Source organism: Amblyomma americanum, chromosome 1, assembly GCF_052857255.1.
Source record: "Amblyomma americanum isolate KBUSLIRL-KWMA chromosome 1, ASM5285725v1, whole genome shotgun sequence".
In the NCBI taxonomy this organism is placed as follows: domain Eukaryota; kingdom Metazoa; phylum Arthropoda; class Arachnida; order Ixodida; family Ixodidae; genus Amblyomma; species Amblyomma americanum.
In genome coordinates, this window is record NC_135497.1 from 510,330,569 (window position 1) to 510,351,511 (window position 20,943).

Below are 20,943 nucleotides of genomic sequence, written 5' to 3' on the forward strand. Positions count from 1 at the left end.
ATTTATAATGTTATCCATGAGAAGAGATAATTAACGTAGGCTTTTTTTCTTCCAATATTTGCCAAACAAAATAAATGAAACTTTCCCTGCAAAAAAATGGAAATTATGGGCTTGACAAAGTGTTAATTTGCTCATTTAAGCAGAAATTCGCCTCGAAGCTCTCCTCGCCGCGAAATTCGTCTTTCCGGGAAACATGATGAAGTGAACCGCTTAGTGTGAGAGACACACACGGATGAAGAATAAGACCAGCACGGCACTCTTTTACTTCATCTATACACTGTGTCCGTCTCAGATTGCGCTGTTCGCTTCATAAGGCTTCATAAACTTTTTCCGGGCAAGCTTAAACCCCCCCCTCCCTCGAAGACTGAGCGATGGGGTTAGGGAGCAGCATATCTTCTGCTCCTGGCGCATTCACATGGGTGACGGGGAGTCCGTGAGAGCGATGTCGCTGTTTCCGGCCGCACGCTTCACGCCAGGAAAGGCGATGTACACTGGAGCGAAAAAAAGCGCCCGGCAAAGTAAAATAAACAAACTCGTCCCGTCAGCCACATTATATCAGCGCCAACGTATCGTTCGTCACTTGTTGATCACCATCACAAATTTCACGTGAGTCACTGCCATACAAAGTTTTTTTTTAATTGGATCATGCCACGTACTACGCTAAATGACTAGAACCACCTTCCCATATAGACACTCTGTAAATAAGCGATTTTGTTTTTTTTTTCGCCATTTACTCTCTGCATTTTGTTTCGTGATTTGATTTAGCTTTCTTCACAAGCAGCCCTGTTTATTCTTATTTATTTGCCATGATACGTTTTGCTGATGTATGGATGGTGTCCTAATTTATTGGTTTAATAAAAGCATAGGGTCACTGACCAAGTCAAAATTTTAAAGAAACGTATTGACGTTGAAGCCGTAGGGCTTCCGAAACGTCACTACGTTTCTTTAAAATTTTGACTTGGTCAGTGACCCTATGCTTTTTTTATGCCTCTACCTGACCAGACGACGTTTCGTCAAACTCTTGACTACAATTTATTGGTTGAAAATTTGTACTACTTCCATTGCGCTGTGATCAGCTTTGCTTATGTCTGTTTGTGTGGTAGTTCACTGCTCTTAAATTTTGTGTCGTATTGCGTTTGTTCGCTAAACTTCCCGCTGTTTGTTTTTTACGATTTATGTAAACCCAATCGCCTCCATAATGTTTCTCGCAACTGCTTGTATAGAAAATAAATAAAGAAAAATTGAAAGTTGGCCAAAACAGCAGAGCACGTGAGCGCGCTACTGCACCACTTCGCCATTGTTAATGTCGAGTGATTAGAAAAAAAATTGGGGTAAAACCAATTGAAGATCTGTTCTTTCCAGTCATCAAGCAACAATATATAAGAAATTGAAATAAAATTAAGTGATCGAGCAGCCAGGCTTTCTTCGATCTTACGTGAAATCACCCTATCCATTTCTCCAGCGTAACTAGCTACTACCAGGCGCCATCTTTCATATGTTAGGTAATATCAGCTATGCCAGATCGCCACACACTATCTCAAGCACCATATTTAGGGTACCTAAAACCGGGAATCATTTTCGATGTCAATCCGTGTCACGACGCTATGCAGTAATAAAATCTAAAAAAGGCATGTTTTGGGGTCCTCCCGTAGGCAGCATTGCATAATGCTCAAACGCGCTGGGAGGCTCGTGTGTCACGAATATCGACGCACATTTCTGTTAAGCCGGCGCGGCGTAAAGGAAGCGCGCGCCGCATCAGCATAGACTGCTCGAGAAGTTAATAACTCACTGCTATTACATAAACTAAGTGTTCTGAACATTGATACCGCAGTTCTTAATTGGATCCGTGGATTTCCTTCTTATCGTGTTGAATTTTTCACCATTAATGACGCTGATTCCTCTACTGTACCACATGGTTCTGGAGTTCCTCAAGGACCAGTACTTGGGCCCCTTAGCATTTTAATTATCTTCTATATTGCAGTGAATTGCCGTTCCCATCTTTAATGTACTCTGTATCCTGAGGGTAAAATAAATAAATAAATAAATAAATAATTTTTGCAAAGGAGCATGGCCAGAGGACTAGGGGAGGCCGAATGAAAAAGAGAGAGAGGGTGCTAACTGGGTCCCAGCCCCCACCCCGGAAGATTTGAAAACTCGGCGCCTATGTAAACGCATTTCCGAGAAAGAATATATAGCGTGACACATTTAACAGACCTCATCATCGCTCATATTTAGACTACATTTACAAGGCAGCTTCTGTTTTAGGAGAAAAAATTGGCAGTGGCTTAGCTTGGGTAAACCCTGGAATCCGGCGAAAAGCAAGGACGCTTGCTAAGCGTCTGAGGCTCGTCCATGTCACCTCCGCTACACCTCGCGACAGACGTTCTATGTATAGCCACGCTACCACATGGCTATATATGACGTAGTATGACATGGTAATACGACACCCCCATGGGATGCCATAACCTCATCCGATGTTCTTAAGGCCAAAGGTGCACCTAAAGGTCACCCAAAGTCAGAGGTCAATTAAAGGTCATGGGTCAAGGGTTCGACACCATAACTGTACTACATATGGTCATACACGGCTATCCTTGATTGGGATGAAGGTCGTGCCTATTCAAAGACTGCTTCATCTAGCGCAGTGAAGTTTTTCTCTTCAAATTAAGAATTTTAAGTACTTCCCGTGCGGCCACGGACAACGCCGTTTTGCAGTGCCTCGGATCCCTTCTGTGGTCGTGTTGCGCGCGTTATACGCGGTCTCTGACCGCAAGCACGGGGCATAGCAAGTCGATGCTTTTACATATTTTGCTGTGCCGTATCTGTTTCCGGAAAAAATTGGTGGCCACTCAAACTCCGCCTAAAGCGTATGACACTTTAATGGGTCCCTTTAGCTGCCCGGGGTCCTGATTGCATATCACTTCGCTGCCACGAACACTGCTCTTTGTTTTATTTCATGTCATTCTAGATTTGCTGTGTTTACTTTATTTCACCTATACTTTTATTTATTTTTAGAAGAACATACAAAGCTTCCCTTTAACTAAGTTTAACGAACGTTCCTCAGTGACCGATGAGTGGCGCCCCCGAATCACGACCCAGGGGGCAGCGGTTCGAGTCTCGGCTCGAACATTCTTCCTTTCAGCACAAGTGCTCTTCTTTCTTCGGAAGCACTACCTAATGGTGATGGAATGACGTCACGACCCTGTAGTCCAATGAGGAATTCTGTAGCGATGTCATCAGTTTCGTACTGTTCGATCGTTGTGGGGTGTTTGAATTATCCGCGCGAGGTCACGTGGTTGTGAGTTCCGGATACTCTCGACCAGTCCGGAATTTTTCTTCACAACGCCGACGCAGAGTTTTCTGCTGAAGTGGACCCTTATCTCGCGTTAAAAGGATGCCCACCTCGCATAACCGTTGCACATTCCGCAGACAGCAGGATTGGGCCAGATCTCGTTTACAAAGGCACCGGGCGACGTTTGAGGCAGACCACTTGACATAGCCCTCATTTGCATCCTTAAAGCGAGCTCCAGATCAAAGACCCTGGTGCTAGCTTTTTACTACGCGAGCTCTTATGCGCATCAATCAAGTCTGAAAGACCGCCACGTTTTTGTGGGCTAAATTATTTTCGCGATGCAGTCTCAGCGGTGCAGTACTTTAAAGGCGTAATGGCTGCCGAAAATAAAGTGAGAGCAACGGCGTTGGCGTGATATCAGTTTGAAATAACTTTCTTTTTTAGGCGCATGGACAACCCCTACTCGGAAACCTTGCGATTACACTCAATTGGTTTACTCACCATGGCATTGCGTAGATTTTATTGGACTGGTTTCAAGTCCACTGGCGTTCTTCTCTTGTGGTGGACATCTTGGTCGCGTAGAAGGTGCAAGAAAATAAGATAAGCAAAGCGAAAGGTATGGGATACAAGGCCACTCATATTTCATAAAGAGTAAAAGGAGAGACATTATTGTTACATTCGGAAAACGCAAGAATTAAATCTCGCTTTCAATGTCGGGCGAGCCAGTTTTCTGTCGGGCTTATGGTGCGAAAAGAAAAGGGGTCAAAATGGGTTCGGTCGAAAATGTCGAAAAATTGCGAGCCAGAATATAGAGACCAGTGGTTGCTTGAAAATGGTAGTGCGCGTGCATTGTGCGCATCATTCCTAGAGCGCTAAGCTTCTAATAGGAAGCGTTAAGCGCCAACTCCAAGGACCCTTCCTAGGCGTACTCGCTCAGCGTTGGCGCTCTTGGCGTACGCCAAAACCGGTCTGCGCATGCGCACTGCACGAGACGCCAGCGAGCCTCGGCGAGGCGCCTATATCTGTCCGTGCTGGATATCGGCGTCAGCGCACGGGTGCTCGCGTGCTTGTCTGAAGAGGGGTCCGGTTTATAACAATGAGAGGATCGGCGGGATCTCAGTGGCTCTTTTTTCTTTCATGACTAGGTTCCCCGAACTTATCTTCGCGGTTTAAGTTTTCCGTTCATCGCCCCCCTACCCCTTCTCTTCACGGCGTGAAATTCTCTCCGTCGGCTCGAGAGGGGAAGCGAGCCAGCGCGAGGAACATGGAGATGCATGCCCCTTTTCGACGCCCGTTCCGGCGTACGCCAAGAGCACAGACGCTGGACGCGTACGCCCAGGAAGGGCTCTTGGAGTTGGCGCTTTAAAGTACCAATAAAACTGGTAGAGGAAAAAGCTACTGGCTGAGACAGGAAGAGCTTCCTTTTAAAATCACAATGCGGGAAAAGCCCGCCGCGGTGGCTTCAGTGGTTTTGGCGTTCAGCTGCTGGTCCCAAAGGCGCGGGATCGAGCCCCGGCCGCGGTGGTCGCATTTTGGTGAAACCGAAATGCAATAACGCACTTGTACTGTGCTACGTAAGTGCATTTGAAGGAACCAAAGGTGCTCTCATTAATCTGGAACACTGCGCTATGGCATCCATTATAGCCATCCATGTGTAGCTGCGAGACCTTAAACCCCACAGTGGCATACGAGGACAATGTGTGAAAAACAAGCCTAGCGTGATGTTTCCTCTTCAGGACGTACTTGGGCTTGGTGTTCCACCACCGAACGCCTTTCCTCAATGCTATACAGAATGCATGTTTAGGCGGAATGACTATGGACTCTAAGCGGTTTGATAAAAAAAAAATAAGCGCAAGCCACACAAAGCATGACCCTCTAGGCACCTTGCGTAATATTAGAAGGGGTTGTCATATTGATGACTTGAGCAGTACGTAATATTTGCCCTTGATCATGGGCAAAAATGGCCCCTCGCAGCTTTTTTATACTATTTTTTTTTCTTATAGGCACTCAGTGCTGTGTTCAGCGGCAATACACTGTATTACATACACGTGAGAGTGGGTCATGCCCGCACAGTGCAGTTCTCGTTTCTCTACAACCTTGCCTCGTCGAAAGAAAGCGGAGTGCCCGCCAGAGCCGTTTCCTCTTCCAGCTTACGTTACATCCGAGCGGTCGACGTGCGTGACCGCGTGGGCTGTCGTCTTGGCAGCAGGCGGGATGATAATGCGGGGGAGCTTCTGGCTCCGATTTTTAGGGTGCGCGCCCCGAAGGAAATCGTGTAAAACGTCCTCCCATTTCCGGCTCTCAGAAAAAATAAACAGACCGGAAGTTCGGCCACGCGTGGCCATCCTCCGCCGATTGTTTGTTTTCGGCCCGTCACGAGCGCGGCCTCCGTCTGGTCCCACTTCCTGCGCCCGACAGCGGGCGCTGATACCGGCCTCCTTTTTTGCATGTCGGGAAACGGCACTCGTCTCTATCACTGCGCAACGAGGTCAGGGGCATGAGTGAAAAGAAAAAAAGGGAGCTGAAAGAAAGTGGGGGGATGTGATAGAGGAGGGGCCCGTATCCAACCGAAGTTGCGAAAGGTGCAGGTTTTAACTCGACGAGAACGGCATGGAACGTTTGAGAGATGGGCCAAGACCAAGCCGATCCGCAAACGTAGCCAGCTAGGCACTCCGCGCGGCCTTCTTATTCCTTGCTCTCTTCCCGCAGTTTCCTCCGACTGCGCCCGGCTCTGTTGACAACCCCCAGCCGTGATTTAATAGTGAGAGGCGGCATTGGCATTTATAGGGCACCACGGACAAGGACGAAAGCATGCAACACATCGGACAAAGCCTACGCTCTGTCATAGTTTCTTCCGTTCTTATTGTGTGGTGTCTTAAAGAAAACTGTCCACTAGAGAGCACCTACAAACCCACGGTTACACGTATTAAGGCCACTTATTCCTTGTCATGTTTTCAGTGTAACAGCATTACAGGAGTTAAGGCTCAACATGCCGCCAAACGACTTTTGTCGTGAATCTCTCTGTGTGTGCCTATGCCGTAGCATATTGGGAACATTGTTTTTAGTGAAGTACAAAAAAAAAACATTTGACAGGTGTGCCTGGTTGGGAAAGGAATTTAAGTTAGAAACGAACACCAACAAAAAAATTGACAGACGATGACGTTAGTCGGTAATGCGCAATTTGAGCACTGCTCTTAACGTATTTTAGTTGTGCGATATGCTGAGTTAAATAATTTCAGAGACACATGTTTCTACATATGTTGCCACCCTTCGGGATCTTCCCGTGGTAGTCACCTTCCGGTTGTTCATTCCTCCGCTGTAGCCGTGGCAGGTGGCGCTTCTACCTGCTACTGCCTGCCACGACTGTCACGTGGCGTGTTACGTCGACCACGCCGACAACGCCGACGACAACGACGCGCAATGCAGGAACGAGCGTCTAAGTGCTGCGCTCTAAACTGAAATAACATGGCGTTTCGGAACCTACCCAGTTCCTTCACAGATGTGACTGCGGGCGAGTTGCAGCTTGCCTTTTCCAGCGACAGCTGTTAGGCGCCCGTCCCTGGCTTGCGCGTCGTAGTGGTCCGCCGTCGTCACCGTCGGAACAACCGGTGGGTGCGTTAATGACGTCAAACCAGCGGTCATTGACGCACCCACCTTGTATCACGGTCAAGATGGATCGCATAACCCTTCGGGTGGCTCTGTTTTGTACAGCCGCCTGCCAGTGCAGGGGTGGATCACTTGACCACTACACAAGTGCGCCAGGAATATAGCCCCCAAACTAAACTCCTAAACAGCTATAGCTGAATCTCTCGTTACAAAGGCGTTTTCTTTTAAGCCCTCGCTTAGTCAGCCGCCGGGTCACTGACCGTAGACTGTGGATGTAAGAGGAGGAAAGGGTTCCTAGGGAGTGGTTAACATTCCCCCGCGTCCGCTGAATGTGCCATGACTCAGGTAAGTGCCCCCTGCGCGGGCGCGGCTCGGTGTCCAGTCCCCTGGAAGTCCATCTTGTGGTCACATGCCTCGCAGTGTTCGGCCACCGCGCTTCGATCCCTGTTCATTTTCTCGTAATCCGCTTTTCGTTACTTCATTCCTTAGGAGAAATTCTCGGATTCGCCAGTGTACAACGCCGACCACTTCGAGCAAGGGGTCTTTTCTTTCGGGTGCCGGTCTTTTTGGCGGAGGAGGAACCGTCCGATGGTGGAGGTCGGTTTGTGTATAGTTCCTTCATGACATCTTTGTGTGTGATGAAGGAATGGAGTAGATTCGGACAAGTCGAATTATTCCATTTTTGGTTGGCGTTCTTTTCTAACCTAAAGTACAAAAGCACTGATTGAGTATAAAGCTGATGTACTGAGTACAGTTGTGCAAAGACCAGAGAATTGAAAATTTTTAAACATATTAAATTACATGCAACTCCGCATTTCTGGCCTTCTATCGAAAATTGATTATGGAAGTACGCAAGGCGACAACCAAAAATTATGCCAGTGTAAGACAGGAACACTGGTGGCCGAATCTCTCCTCATATCAGTGCCACATCATCTTCCAGATTTCATGGCTATATTATTTGTGTTGACGCAGTACTATTTTCCAGTAACACATTTGCCTTCTGTCACCACCCTCTTTGACACCGGAGATAGCGGCGCACGCTGCCTGTTAGTCTATAACGCCGATGTCACGCAAGGTGGCCACAAGTCGTAGCGGAACCAAAGATGCATCATTGATCTACCCGGTGCTAGTGTGTGCTGTGTCAAAGCGGGCAATGTTACCTTTTAACGCTGAGAACATAAAGCGTTCTGTTGTTTTTCTTACTACGTGATTAAATTATTGCCGAATGCAAATGCTGGGGTCTGGCCCGTTAATGTGAGGATATATTAGAAAAAAAGAATCTCTTTCTTTCCATACCGAGACTGTTAATAAGGCGACCTGAATACTTTATTCTGGAAAGGGCATAAGTGGCCGAGTGGCCATTTTGGAAGTTTTTGTTGATTGATCTATTTTTATGCATTTATTTTTCAATAGTGACGTCTGTTCAATAGTGATATAAAGTTCAGCCCACTTTTAACGGCCGCAGTTAAAACGAACGCCCGCTTATCACGAAAGTGGACGGTGCTACCGTCAAAATATGTATTAGGGAAATGGCATTGTGTGTCAGATAGAACGAACACCTGTGGCTGCACAACTCGGCTACAGCGAACAAGTAGGCGCTATAAACTCGCCCACGAATTTTGGTTGGTTGGTTTTTTGGGGGAAAGGAAATGGCGCAGTATCTGTCTCATATATCGTTGGACACCTGAACCGCGCCGTAAGGGAAGGGATAAAGGAGGGAGTGAAAGAAGAAAGGAAGAAAAGGTGCCGTAGTGGAGAGCTCCGGAATAATTTCGACCACATGGGGATCTTTAACGTGCAGTGACATCGCACAGCACACGGGCGCCTTAGCGTTTTTCATCCAAAAACACCACTTCTTGCACGAGCGGATAGGAGCGTCTCATAGCATCCTTCTCCCTTCCTACGGAAATAACACGGCGACCCAACAAAGCAAAAAGAATAATAATGATAAATAAGAAATAAAAAATACGGGATGTATGGACTCCTAAAAAATTCTACCAGATGCGACCGCTAAAACGTATGCCTCGAAAGGCGATGCTTAGCACTGCTGGCGCAGTAAGCTTCGCGTTAGCGGCTGTTTGAGCCTGAGTATGAACGGCAGCGACCAATGGTCGCCGTTTGTCATCGGGGTGACTCGTAAGGCGCAGTGGTTTGGAAGATTCGTTCTTGTGCTCTACTAACATGAGACAAGAAACATCTTTGTAAAAAAAAAATCCCCGTTATGCATTCATCTCTGGAACGCACCTTTGGAAAAGGAAGCCTCCCAAGCATTCCCTTTTTAGCGAAGAATCCAGCACTAGCTTTGCTCAGCAAGCCGCAGGAACTCCCCGCACCACTCGTTATTGACCACACAGAGAAAAAAAACGGTGATCCATATTGGTGGCCAATGCATTCTTACAGTTCTGAATGAGTTGGTCAGCTGGCAAAAACGAATGTAAGCAAAAAAAAAACAACACAGAAAATGCTCACAAACTGTCGCCGAATTACACTTATAGTTCAGCTTAGGCTGTAATTATGCGCAGCAGTCCGCACATCAAAATGCTTGCCGGTATTTTTCCTGTAAGGACATTGTATACCGACTGTAGCAACTTTTTAAACAACTTTCGCTAATTGTGTTTCACGCCAAGTTGTAGGTGCCCACATGACATGTAATATCTGTGAATAATGTCTTGTTGAAGTTTGGTTCAGAGAAATGCCTCAGCTTACCTTGAAACCGGTCAACGGCAGAACCCAGCCCCATATAGCTTTCCAGATTATCGTTGTGAACGTGATTGGATTCAAATTGCTTATAATCAGGTCTCTTTCTATGCCCACTTAAGACCCTGGCCATCAAGGCGAAAGCACATAAACTGCCCGCCATTTCATGGTGTAGGAGGCTATTAAACCAGGAATTATTGTGCTAAGTTGAGCGCGCAAATTCTACCTTTTTTCTTCGTCAGATCCCTCGGAAGTTCAAGTTCAGACATATTTCCGGGTACAAAACTAACGCTGCAAACTTCACAGAGTGCAGTTGAGCTTTTCGGCGGGCTCCACGTGTTGCTGTGTTACGGTCACTTGCTCTAAAGACGGGCAACATAACTGTGTAAATGGACACTGCGTAGGTTAGGAGCGAAAAAAAAAATGGAACGTTTTTTGACACATCAGCAAAAATACTTTAAAATGACCAGCACCCGTATTCCTGCTCTTCGACGATTTGCGCTGCGTCACTGTCAGTCACTGAGCAACTGTTTGCATAGCAACCCACGCAGGGCGTTTTAAAATAAGCTGTGCCAAGCCTTAAAGTATAGCCGCGCGATCCACGAAGATTTGGCTTGAGCAGGGATTTAGGCAGTCACATTGACCATGTAAGCTTTTCTTTTAAATGCGCGTGATTTTCTAATTTACAAAGATGAATTAGCTGTTTATACATATCGCTAAATTTGGCAGAAAATTTTGTGCAGGAATGCCCATTTTAGTTGCTTTCTTGAAAGTAACCTCGACGACGTAGCTTCTTTTTAATGAAACAAAAGTGAAGTCTGCATGATTTAACAATTGCCACGTGCCTATGAGCTCTACCAATGGTTTTGAGATTAGCGTGGCTACTTCGTTTTAGTGCAAAATTACGATGCGGCAGCATCGGCGTGACCCCACTGGACTGCAAAAAATTATCTGTGCCCTGCCGTAAAATGGTGACGGCGTAGTGGAGCTCCTGCTGCAGCACCATGACTTGCGATTCCATTCAAAATCAAGGAGTAAGCCAAAGGATGAAGCTTGTCTACAGCTGATACGGCCAAACATTATAGAGACATTACAACACCGTGATACTTTTGATGGGAATAACGCGCTGCACACGGACAAAAACGACAACTGAAACGACGGACACAGAACAAGCGCGCACTAACAACTGAGATTTATTTTGGTACGAGCGCGCATAAATACATTTCATGCACATGCTCGAAACACTCAATTCATTGCCATCGGCTGTGTTGCACGCTCCTTCGTTTCTTGACTAGTTCTAACTCCCCACTTTATAACAACACCGAGTGTGTGCTTGCGTACTCGTCTTCACCGGCCTCCCATATCTTCTTCTTCTTCTTCCCCCCCAGGTATATGGCATATCTTTCAAAGGCTTTTTATTTTTTTCTTTCGTGTCCCTTGCACGTTCATTGTTCCAGAATAAATCTTAGTTGTTAGTGCGCGCTTGTCCTGTGTCCGTCGTTTCATTTGTTATTTTTGTTCCTGTGTAGCTCGTTATTCCCATCAAATGTACAGCCAAATAGCCCACATTGCTGCCTTGCTACCGTGATACAGGTTCAACCAAAATTCGGCTTGTAAAATTCTCAGTTCCAGCAGCTGCTCGCTGCCAAAATTTCAGGCAAAGTAGCTCCAAAAAACTAGGGCAATGAAGACTCCTTACGTGCTGTGAATGCGAAAGCATGAATGTTTCATCGTGGGTATATATGTCGTCGCTGGAATCCCTGTCGCAACTAGCGTCGAACTTGACTAGCAGCTGTATGCTATGTGCCACGAGAAATCGTACGATACCTCCCGAAGCGCTGTACGGTGAACGGTTGCGTCATAGCTGTGAAACGAAAGAGTGGGACAGTCATACCACTAAAGGTACATACGTCCTCGGTTGGAATCCCTTTCGCGAACTAACCGGCAACTTGACTAAGAGGAGGCGTGTGCTATGTGCAACGAGAAACTATATGGCATCACTCGGAACGCTGTATGACGAACCGTTGCGTCACAGTTTTGATATGAATGTCGGGAAAACTTGCGCCACCTGGGTGTCCGCCATTTAAGTCGTACGAGCAAATAGCCCGTCGGAGGGCGGGGGAGAGGCTGTTCTTGACAGCTGCTGTTGTTGTTGGTATCTATTAATATTTTACTAACGATACGTAGCGAAGCATCGTAGGTTGTAAAGGGACACTCAGGGCAGGCAGTCATCGAAGATACGGACAAATAACTAGGGGAGTGGGAACGGGACGGAGTGTATTTGGCAGGCACTCTCACGTCGTGACTAGCAGTTTAGCAGTATCTCTCGAGTGTAAAATACACATAACAGCTGTATCTTACCGCTACTCGCCTACGGGGCAGAAACGTGGACTCTAACGAAAAGAGTTCAGCTTAAGTTAAGGACAACGCAGCGAGCCATGAAAAGTAAAATGATACATGTGTAACGTTGGGATCGGAAGCGGGTAGAGTGGGTGAGGGAACAAACAGGGTTAATGACATCCTAGTCGAAATCAAGAGGAAGAAATGGGTTTGGACAGGGCGTGTAATGCGAAGGCAAGATAACCGCTGGCCTTAAGGGTAGCGGACTGGATTTCTAGGGAAGGCAAGCGTTTCAGCGGGCGGTATAAAGTGAGGTGGGCGGATGAGATTAAAAAGTTTGCGAGGATAAGCTGGCCATAAATTTCCCTTCCAAAACCTCCAACCAATGATTCAACTTTAGCTGGTGTGCTTGGTGGGCACGATGCTATGGGCACCGAATTTACTACCTTCAGAAAATTCGCATGCAGGCAAGCAATACTGCCGACAGTACCAGGCTTCGGGAAGTGCGTGGAAGGCAGGCGTCGAAAAAAAACAAACTTAGTCTGCTTATTGCTATCTTGGGGAAGGTTACAGGATGAAACTATTTTGGCTGATATCTCTTAAGAATTACATGTAATGTTCTCACTAACGTCCATTTTTTTAGACCAATTCTCCAGCCTTTAAGCACAACTGGGTCACGTCCCCTAACAGCCAGCGAACGAAATGTTCTAGGACGCGCTTGGCCTGCGACGCCTTGTTTCAGCTGCAACAGGCTTCTCTACCTGTCGGCGTTGTTCCGCGGCGGTTTCAAGCTGACCGCTTCTGCTTTAATTAATGAGTTAGCATTGAAGGTTTTGTGCAAACGGAAATGGTGACCACCCTTACGCGTGACGTGGTCCGTACCTTGTGGCGTCGTCACAGCCTGCACACCGCGGCAGGTGGCAGTTACATTAATGACTGGTCGCGAGAGGTTCCTCAGGGAAGATTAACCTGGGTCTCTGAAGCACCACCGGTGGGTGTGCTTGAAACAGCCACCTGCTGGGGCAGTGGCGCATCGCTTAACCACTGCGCAAGAGTGGTATGGGGACTCCCCGAAATCTATTAATGTAAAATATAGAATGACCAATTCTGCATACATGGACATCAGCTGCAACAGAAAAAGCAGCAACACGTCCAAACGATCCACCGAAGATCGCCTAAGGGTTTTATTTTACTGCGTGCGCGACCATACTGAGAAATCCCTCTGTGCTTTGTATTCTGTTTCCCGCAGCACTTTGGGAAGACGATTCGGCAGTGAGCGGCTTCTTCGCGGTACTTCGACGTCTTAAAGAAAAAAAAAGAAACTTTGGAACGACTGTTCGGTTTGCAGGGGGTCGCGAAGCGTATTTATTGGCCACGGTCATGTAGTATGCGCAGTATTCGAGTCATTAGCGCTCTGCGGCCGGCGACTCCGAGCGTTAGTGAGCCAGCTGCGCGCTCCGATCGGGTAGCGTCTCAGGTCATGCTGCAACGCCGTTGGCCGTGCGTGTTGCCTGCAGCAGCATTGCTAGAATGCCTGTGCACACGGCACTTGTACCCGCTCCGTATGACTTCAGGTGAAAGGAGCACAATGTTAGATGTGCATAACTACGCGCGCGCCAGCAGTGCGAAGCTTTTGGAAACCATTGCTCCCTACTTCACAGGGCTAATATACAAGCCCTATAGATAGAAAGAGGCGGCCGCACTCCCGAGCAGCGCATTGTTAACCGTCATGGCAGCCATCATGGCAGCATCTGCTGACCACCTGCCTCTACTCTGCGGTCGAAACGTAAGACGTGAATCTGGCAACAACGATCTACTGGAGCACGTCTGCACCGTGCCTGTTTCGTGATGATTGCAGCCTGTGCCATGGGGGTCACTACACGCAGCACTGCTGGAACGTTTTTAAGTTCGGGAAAGTTAAAATCAGGAAAATACCCTCCTTGAACTTAAGTCAACGCCCGTTACAGCAGTTTCTGGTTCTGTGAGTATTCTTGGCAGAATACCACAAGGGGAGTGCACGAACTTCTCTCTTTGCTCTAAACCCCTGTCCTGATTTTTGTAGAATTGCACACCATTGCGCGCCTGCCGTCTGCATGAAATTTCGTTGTTTTTTTTGCGGGTGGGATCGCATAGCTACAAATGCTCTGCGAAAACAGTGGACACAGAGTAGCTTCTCTCATGCAAGCTTTCTTTGTCTCGGCGTATCGGGCCACTTCCTTAATTCTCGGCTCATGGGAGCTGGAAAGCTTTTGAGGCGCAGAAGTTGGGATAACAGCATAGGCTTTGGTTATTTTCTGAGCTGTAATTACCTACGATAAATGCCACTTGGCGCTATCGTAACCCGCGGGCGTATAATGTTATGTTTCATCTGTTTTTGATTCCACTTGGTAGTGATGTGACAATGGCGACGGAAGCATCACGAGGTGGGGAAGCAAGCCAACAGTCCTCCTCCCCCCTCATTCATGGGCGTCGGTGCGCCAGTGCGACATGGGCGCAAGACGTATTTGTGCAAGTAACTGGCGTCACGGGTGTGTTCCTGCCTCAACGAGTGTGACGTGGTGCCTCACGTCCTGTGTGACTGGGAACAGCGGCCAATGGTAAATGAGCAAATGAAACGTTAGAACACACGACCCCAGCAGTGTATTTGAGTGCCTCAGTCGAGTATGCCTCAAGTGAGCACCCCAAGGAGCAGGCTGGCGACCGGGCGGTAGGCGACTATGGGATAGGTTCTAGGAATAGCAGGGGAGAGTTATTAGTAGAACTCGCAGATAGAAGTAATTTACAGATCATCAATACCTTCTTCCGCAAACGAGAGAATAGGAAATGGAAGAGTCCCAATGTTGAGACTAAAAATGAAATCGACTTTATGATATGCGCTCAACCTGGCATCATTCAGGATGTGGACGTCCTCGGAAAGGGGAGTTGTGGCGACCGCATAATGGTAAAATCTCGAATTAGCTTAGACCTGAAGAGTGAACGGAAGAAGCTAGTGAACAGGAAGTCCATTAACGAGCTATAGATAAGAGGGAAAATAGAGGAATTCAGGATATCACTGCCGATATCCTGAATTCGTGGCAATATTAAGCTTTAACTGAGGAAGACTATCTTAATGTTAATACAATAAACGATAAAGTAGGCGGTAAAACGGTTCTGCAGGATACCGGCAAGCAATCTCAGGAGAAGAAAGATCTGATTAAGAAACACCAAAGCATGAGGGCTTCTAACCCTACCGACAGAATAGAACTGTTCTCGCGGACAGCTTTTTGTGGCTCTGCAGTGGAAGCTACCAAGGCGAGGCGCAAGGCTTACACAAGCGCGCTCGTATCACGCCCTCACGAGGGAGAGAGAGAGAGGCGTTTAAGCTGCCGGCGCGCGCCCGTAGCTTCCGCAGCATAGCCACAAAAAGCTGGCCGCAAATATACAGAGCTATCGAAGTTAATTAATAAGCGCAAGGTAGCCGACAAAAGGAAGTTTAATATGGAGACAATCGAGCATGCTCTAATGAACGGAGGTAGCCTAAAAGCGGTGAAGAGGAAACTAAGCATAGGTAAAAACCAGATGTATGCGTTCAAAGACAAGGGGCGGGGGGGGGGGGCAATATCATTAGCTATATGGATAAGATAGCTAAAGTAGCCGAACGGTTCTACACAAATCTATACAGGAGCCAATGTAATCAGAATGTTTATGATAGAGACAGCAGCGCACAGCAATGCGTCATCCCGCCAGTAACAAAAGAGGAAGTGAAGAAAGCCTTAGGAGCAATGCAAAGGGGAAAAGCAGCTGGTGAGGATCAGGTAACAGCAGATCTGTTGAAAAACGAAGGGGAGATGGCGCTAGAAAAACAATTCGCCCTGTATACGCAATGCCTTGTCCTCGACCGTACCAGAAGCTTGGAAGAACGCTAACATTATCTTAATTCATAAGAAAAGGGACGCCAAGGAGTTGAAAAATTACAGGCCGATCAGCATACTGTCAGTTGCCTAGAGGGAATTTACTAAGGTAATCGCTAATAGAGTCAGGATAGCCTTAGACTTCACTCAACCAAATGATCAGGCAGGCTTTCGAAATGGATATTCCACAATAAATCATATTCACACAACCAGGTGATAGAAAAATGAGCAAAATATTGTCACGGACTAGAAAACAACAAAGCGGGTAGTGGCGCGTCACGGAGCGCTCGCGTTAGGCCCATCATCATTAAATCATTCCATCGCCATCTGTCATGTAGTCCTGCCTTCACCGGCTTGCCGTCACGCAACAACATAACCAACCTCTATACATAGCCTTCATTGATTGCGAGAAGGCATTTGACTCAGTGGAAACCTCAGGAGTCAAACAGGCATTGCGGAATCAAGGTATAGAAGAGCCTTGTGTCACACTACTGGAATATATATATATATATATATATATATATATATATATATATATATATATATATATATATATATATATATATATATATATATATATTATAGCAACTGCAGAGCTACCATAGCCCTCCATAAAGTCGGTAATAAAACTCCAATAAGGAAAGGCGTCAGACAAGAAGACACGATCTCGCCAATGCTATTCACCGCCTGTTTACAGGAGGTATTCCGTGGACTGAATTGTAACAGTTGTGGATAAGAGTTAATGGAGAATACCAAAATAATCAGCGATTCGCTGATGGCATTGCCTTGCTGAGTCACTCAGGAGGTGAACGGCAAATCATGATCAATGAGTTACACAGGAAGCGCAGAACGGTGGCTCTAAAAACTAACATGCAGAAAACCAAAGTAATGCTCAACAGTCTAGCAAAGGAATTGCAGTTCACAATTGGTAGCGAGGAGGCGGAAGTGGTAACTACGAGTACTTAGGGCAGGTTGTGATTGCTGATCCGGATCATGAGAGGGAAATAACTAGAAGAATAAGAATGGTGTAGAGCGCATATGGCAGGTTCTCTGAGATCATGAGTGGCAGTTTACCAATATCCCTCAAGAGAAAAGTGTACAACAGCTTTATCTTACCGGTGCTCACCTACGGGGCAGAAACGAGGAGGCTAACGAAAAGAGTTCAGCTTAAGTTAAGGACAACGCAGCGAGCCATGGAAAGAAAAATGATAGGTGTAACATTAAGAGACAGGAAGCGGGCAGAGTAGGTGAGGGAACAAACGTGGGTTAATGACGTCCTAGTCGAAATCAAGAGGAAGAAAGGGGCTTGGGGAGGGCATGTAATGCGAAGGCAAGATAACCGCTGGTCCTTAAGGGTAACGGAGTGGATTCCAAGAGAAAGTAAGCGTAGCATAGGGCGGCAGAAGGTTAGGTGGGCGGATGAGATTAAGAAGTTTGCAGGCAAAGGGTGGGCGCAGTTGGCAAAGGACAGGGTTTATTGGAGAGAGATGAGAGCGGCCTTTGCCCTGTAGTGGGTGTAGTCAGTCTGGTAATGATGATGATGAGCACCCAAGTGCGTTCTTTCAAGATTGTCTGCCCTGTGTAGGCTACCTTTCACCTTCACAGAACAGAAAAAGGTCCTCCAACTGAATTTTAGACTTTTGTGAGAATGGCAATGATAATTTAAGCATGGGCCTCTTCAGTCGGTCGACTGAATGTTGTGTTTCTCTTATTGGTTGTGCATATTCCGCATGTATTGAAACATTGGTAATCAGATAAAAAAAACCATACAAACCTTATCGGCAGGCCCGCGCCGCGGTAGTTGTGGGGCTACGGCACTCGTCTGCTGTTCCCAAGGCCACGGGATGGAATTCGCGGCCGCAGGGACCGCATTTAGCTGCAGGTGAAATGCAAAAAAATGCCTCGCGCTGAGCGTTGTCAGTGAACATGAAGGAACCCCCGGTGGTGTAAATTAATCCGATATCCTCCTCTACGGCATCTCTCATAGACCTCCATGTGTAGCTTTGGAACGTTAAACCTCAGGTACTACACTTTGTATATAGTGTAAAATCTCACCGCCAAGTGCATTTTATTTGTGGCCAGATTTTAGCTGCGATCGTTTTTAGAAAGACAAACAATAAAGTCCCGCGTTCATTCTTACATTTCGCAATATTTTTATCGTCCAATGTTGCCGATACTACATATTCTGGCAATATATGCGCCGATACAACATATTCTGGCAATAAATTCTAATCATGTATACCGCCCGCTGCGGCGGTCGCATTTCGATGGAGGCGAAATGCCCGAGCACTGTGCGATGACAGTGCACGTTAAAGAACCCAAGTCGGTGGAAATTATCCTTAGCCTTCTACCGCAGCGTCCCTCATAGCCTGACTTGCTTTGGGACGTTAAAGCTCATAAACCCAAACCAAATTAATCGCGTATATCTTTGGAAAAGAAATAGTATGCCCACAAATGTGACGCCAGTGTTCTACGTTTAAAGAGTTGCTCAGAGCGAGATTATAGGCAGCACGGTTCTGTTATGCGCATATCTGTTTCCAGAGCACTCTCAGGAATGAAATTGTTGAAAAATTTTTTGTTTTCGTAGCATAGAAACGTTGTGCTCTGCGGGAGCGGACGATTCGTGCGCACATCTTCTCTATCTACCACGTGGTCATAGGTAGAGAAGACGTCTCAGGAGCGCGCCATGCGCAGTCACACTATCCTCAGCTACTATTATCATAACCACCTAGTCTATCGTTTTATCCAAGTTCACGGGTTCTGACGGAGATAACGTTCGCACCTTCGTCAGAAAGTGTAGAGAAAGCGGCCGGTGTGCAGAAGAAATACGAGCTCAGAGAGAACAGCCGAGAAAGCATTAGCGACATGCGTCTACGTAGCGTGTTAGTGGCAGCGATCCAAGCTCAGCATAATCAAAAAGTAATCACGCAATCGCTAAGCCAGACACGTGCGAACACCGCGCACGGGGAATAAATGAATAAAGTAAAATGTTTTAACCAAAATTCGGAATAGCTTTTCACGATTTCTCAGTAAATCGCTCTCTTATGTGGGTGTGACCGAAACCCAAGAAAGAAATCAAGCGAACCATATAGAAGTGCAATATTTAAACCACGACGACGCACGTCCGGGTTGTGAAATCAGTGTTCCTTCCAGAAAAAGTCAGCCGCAGGAAATTTACTAAGTGTCATCAGGAGAGCGTTTGAACGGGCCTAATTTCACTCCGATTTCCTAATCCTAATTGAGCTCCGATCTTCGCGAAGATGATCGCGGAGTTTTTTTATGCAACTGCAACCTCCTCAGCTACTTGTTCTGCAAAGAATGCAATGAACAGTCAGGCATACAAAAAGAAACAGTAATCTTTACCATGCAATAGGCACATGGTGACAATTAACTTGGGGAATTCTCAACAATTCTCGGTCAGTGGCCCGTGCTCTCCCGGCTAGCAGACCTGCAGGGCACAATTGAATTTGGAACCATACTGCGTTAATAAAGGTATATCTCAAAAACCGGCGCGCTTATCCTTTTCATCACGCAACGCTTCCAAGATAAAGCGATCGGAGCACTCCAACTACGCGTCTACAATAAAAGTATTCGAAACGAGGTTGATGTTCAACGCTCTCGAAATTCGCCGCATTCTGCCTACTCGTTTCATGTGCCGCACAAGATCGCGAGCTGCACCTCACACATTAAGCCGGATATCCCAGGTGCGACAACTTGACACGCGATGGGCAATCTTCCAAGTGCGACGGCTGCTTTGCCCTCGCGCTAAGTAAAAAAAAAAAGAAATAAAGCCTGTGCTCCAGAGGTGCAAGGGCGCGGAAACAGTAATTAGCACGCGCAAAATTACAGCACACGCGATGGCTCCCCCGCCTTTCTTTATTTTAGGGCGCATTCACACTTGTCCAAAAATCCGGCGAGCGAAGCGGATGATTCGCTCGCCGGGAAAACTAGGACCTGTTCTCATCTGTTGACGCCCGGGCGAGGCGGAACCGCCGCGCCGCTGCTGTTTCTCGCTTTTCCACACACTTCCCGGCCACCACGTCACCGCTCGCGGCGTACACAGATATGGTTAGAAAAGAGCATAAATCGATGCTGTCTGTGCACCATAACCGTATGCACGCTTGCGTACGTAAACGCAGGCACGTTCCATTTTTAGTTCAGCGTATGCAGACTCGCAACGATACGCCCAGCCTAGTGGCGCCATCTGCTTGTTAGGACGGGAACTAGCACTGTCAACAAAACCGGCGCTCCTCGTAGGCCTAGTAGCGGCAGAATCGTCACTCAAAATAAAAAATAAAGCAAATTTATCGCTTACACTTTTGCTTATAGGTGAGGTGAGACGAAGCGATGTACCGGTATCTGATTTATGGCCAGTGAACGCGCTGAACAAGGCCGCAACAACGACGAATTCATTCCGAGGCGAAGGGCCCTGCGTCGAAGGGCGCCGCCATGTTTTTCGCCGCGGCGGCGAACGCGGAAAATTTGGGTCCAGCCCGATCGCCCTCGCAGCGCCGCTTTCCGCCTTGCTAGGCGTGAAAAGCTGCCGAATCTATTTTTTGGACAATTGTGAACGGGCCCTTACTCTGCATTTTGAAAGCGGCAAGCGGAGACCTTGAAGCCTCAATTGCTAAGAAAGGTCGACCTGGGCAGCTAGCGGCAGGATGCCCTCCTCTTTTTGCATTTTGTTAGTTTTCGCTTGGATTCCTCTTTTATTTTCCTTACAGCTATATGTGATCGCTTTCTCCTCTCTTTTACCTCCCGCCATTTCAGTTTTGTTCCTTACTGTGTCCTTTCATGAAGCCTGTGCTGCAATGGGGAATGTTTCTATTTTTATTTTGTAGTGCTGATCAATGCCAGAATAATACTTCGATTATAACATTATTTATATATATATATATATATATATATATATATATATATATATATATATATATATATATATATACACCAAAAGTGATTTCTGGCAGCTGATTTGGTCAATATAATATAAAATCACCATAACAGGATTTAATTCACGACGTTTCGGCTGGAGGACAAGCCTTTTTCGAGTGTCATCCTGTTATGTTTCTTCAATTTTTGGTGATTTTATATATATATATATATATATATATATATATATAT

At 46.8% G+C, this 20,943-nt stretch overlaps 1 long non-coding RNA gene across 4 annotated transcripts in view; it reads right to left on the reverse strand.

Annotated features, from left to right (window-relative positions):
- Nucleotides 1-254: 254 nt before the first annotated feature.
- The window catches only part of LOC144106768 (uncharacterized), a 107,587-nt gene continuing 86,898 nt past the window's right edge, over nucleotides 255-20,943 (reverse strand). For 3 of the 4 annotated variants that reach the window (XR_013309107.1, XR_013309110.1, XR_013309109.1), the window contains 3 exons: nucleotides 17,597-17,698; nucleotides 3,791-3,858; nucleotides 255-491 (listed from right to left, as the gene is read on the reverse strand). This is a non-coding gene — a long non-coding RNA (uncharacterized LOC144106768). The remainder of the gene's footprint in view (nucleotides 492-3,790; nucleotides 3,859-17,596; nucleotides 17,699-20,943) is intronic. The other variant, XR_013309108.1, reaches the window with a different exon arrangement.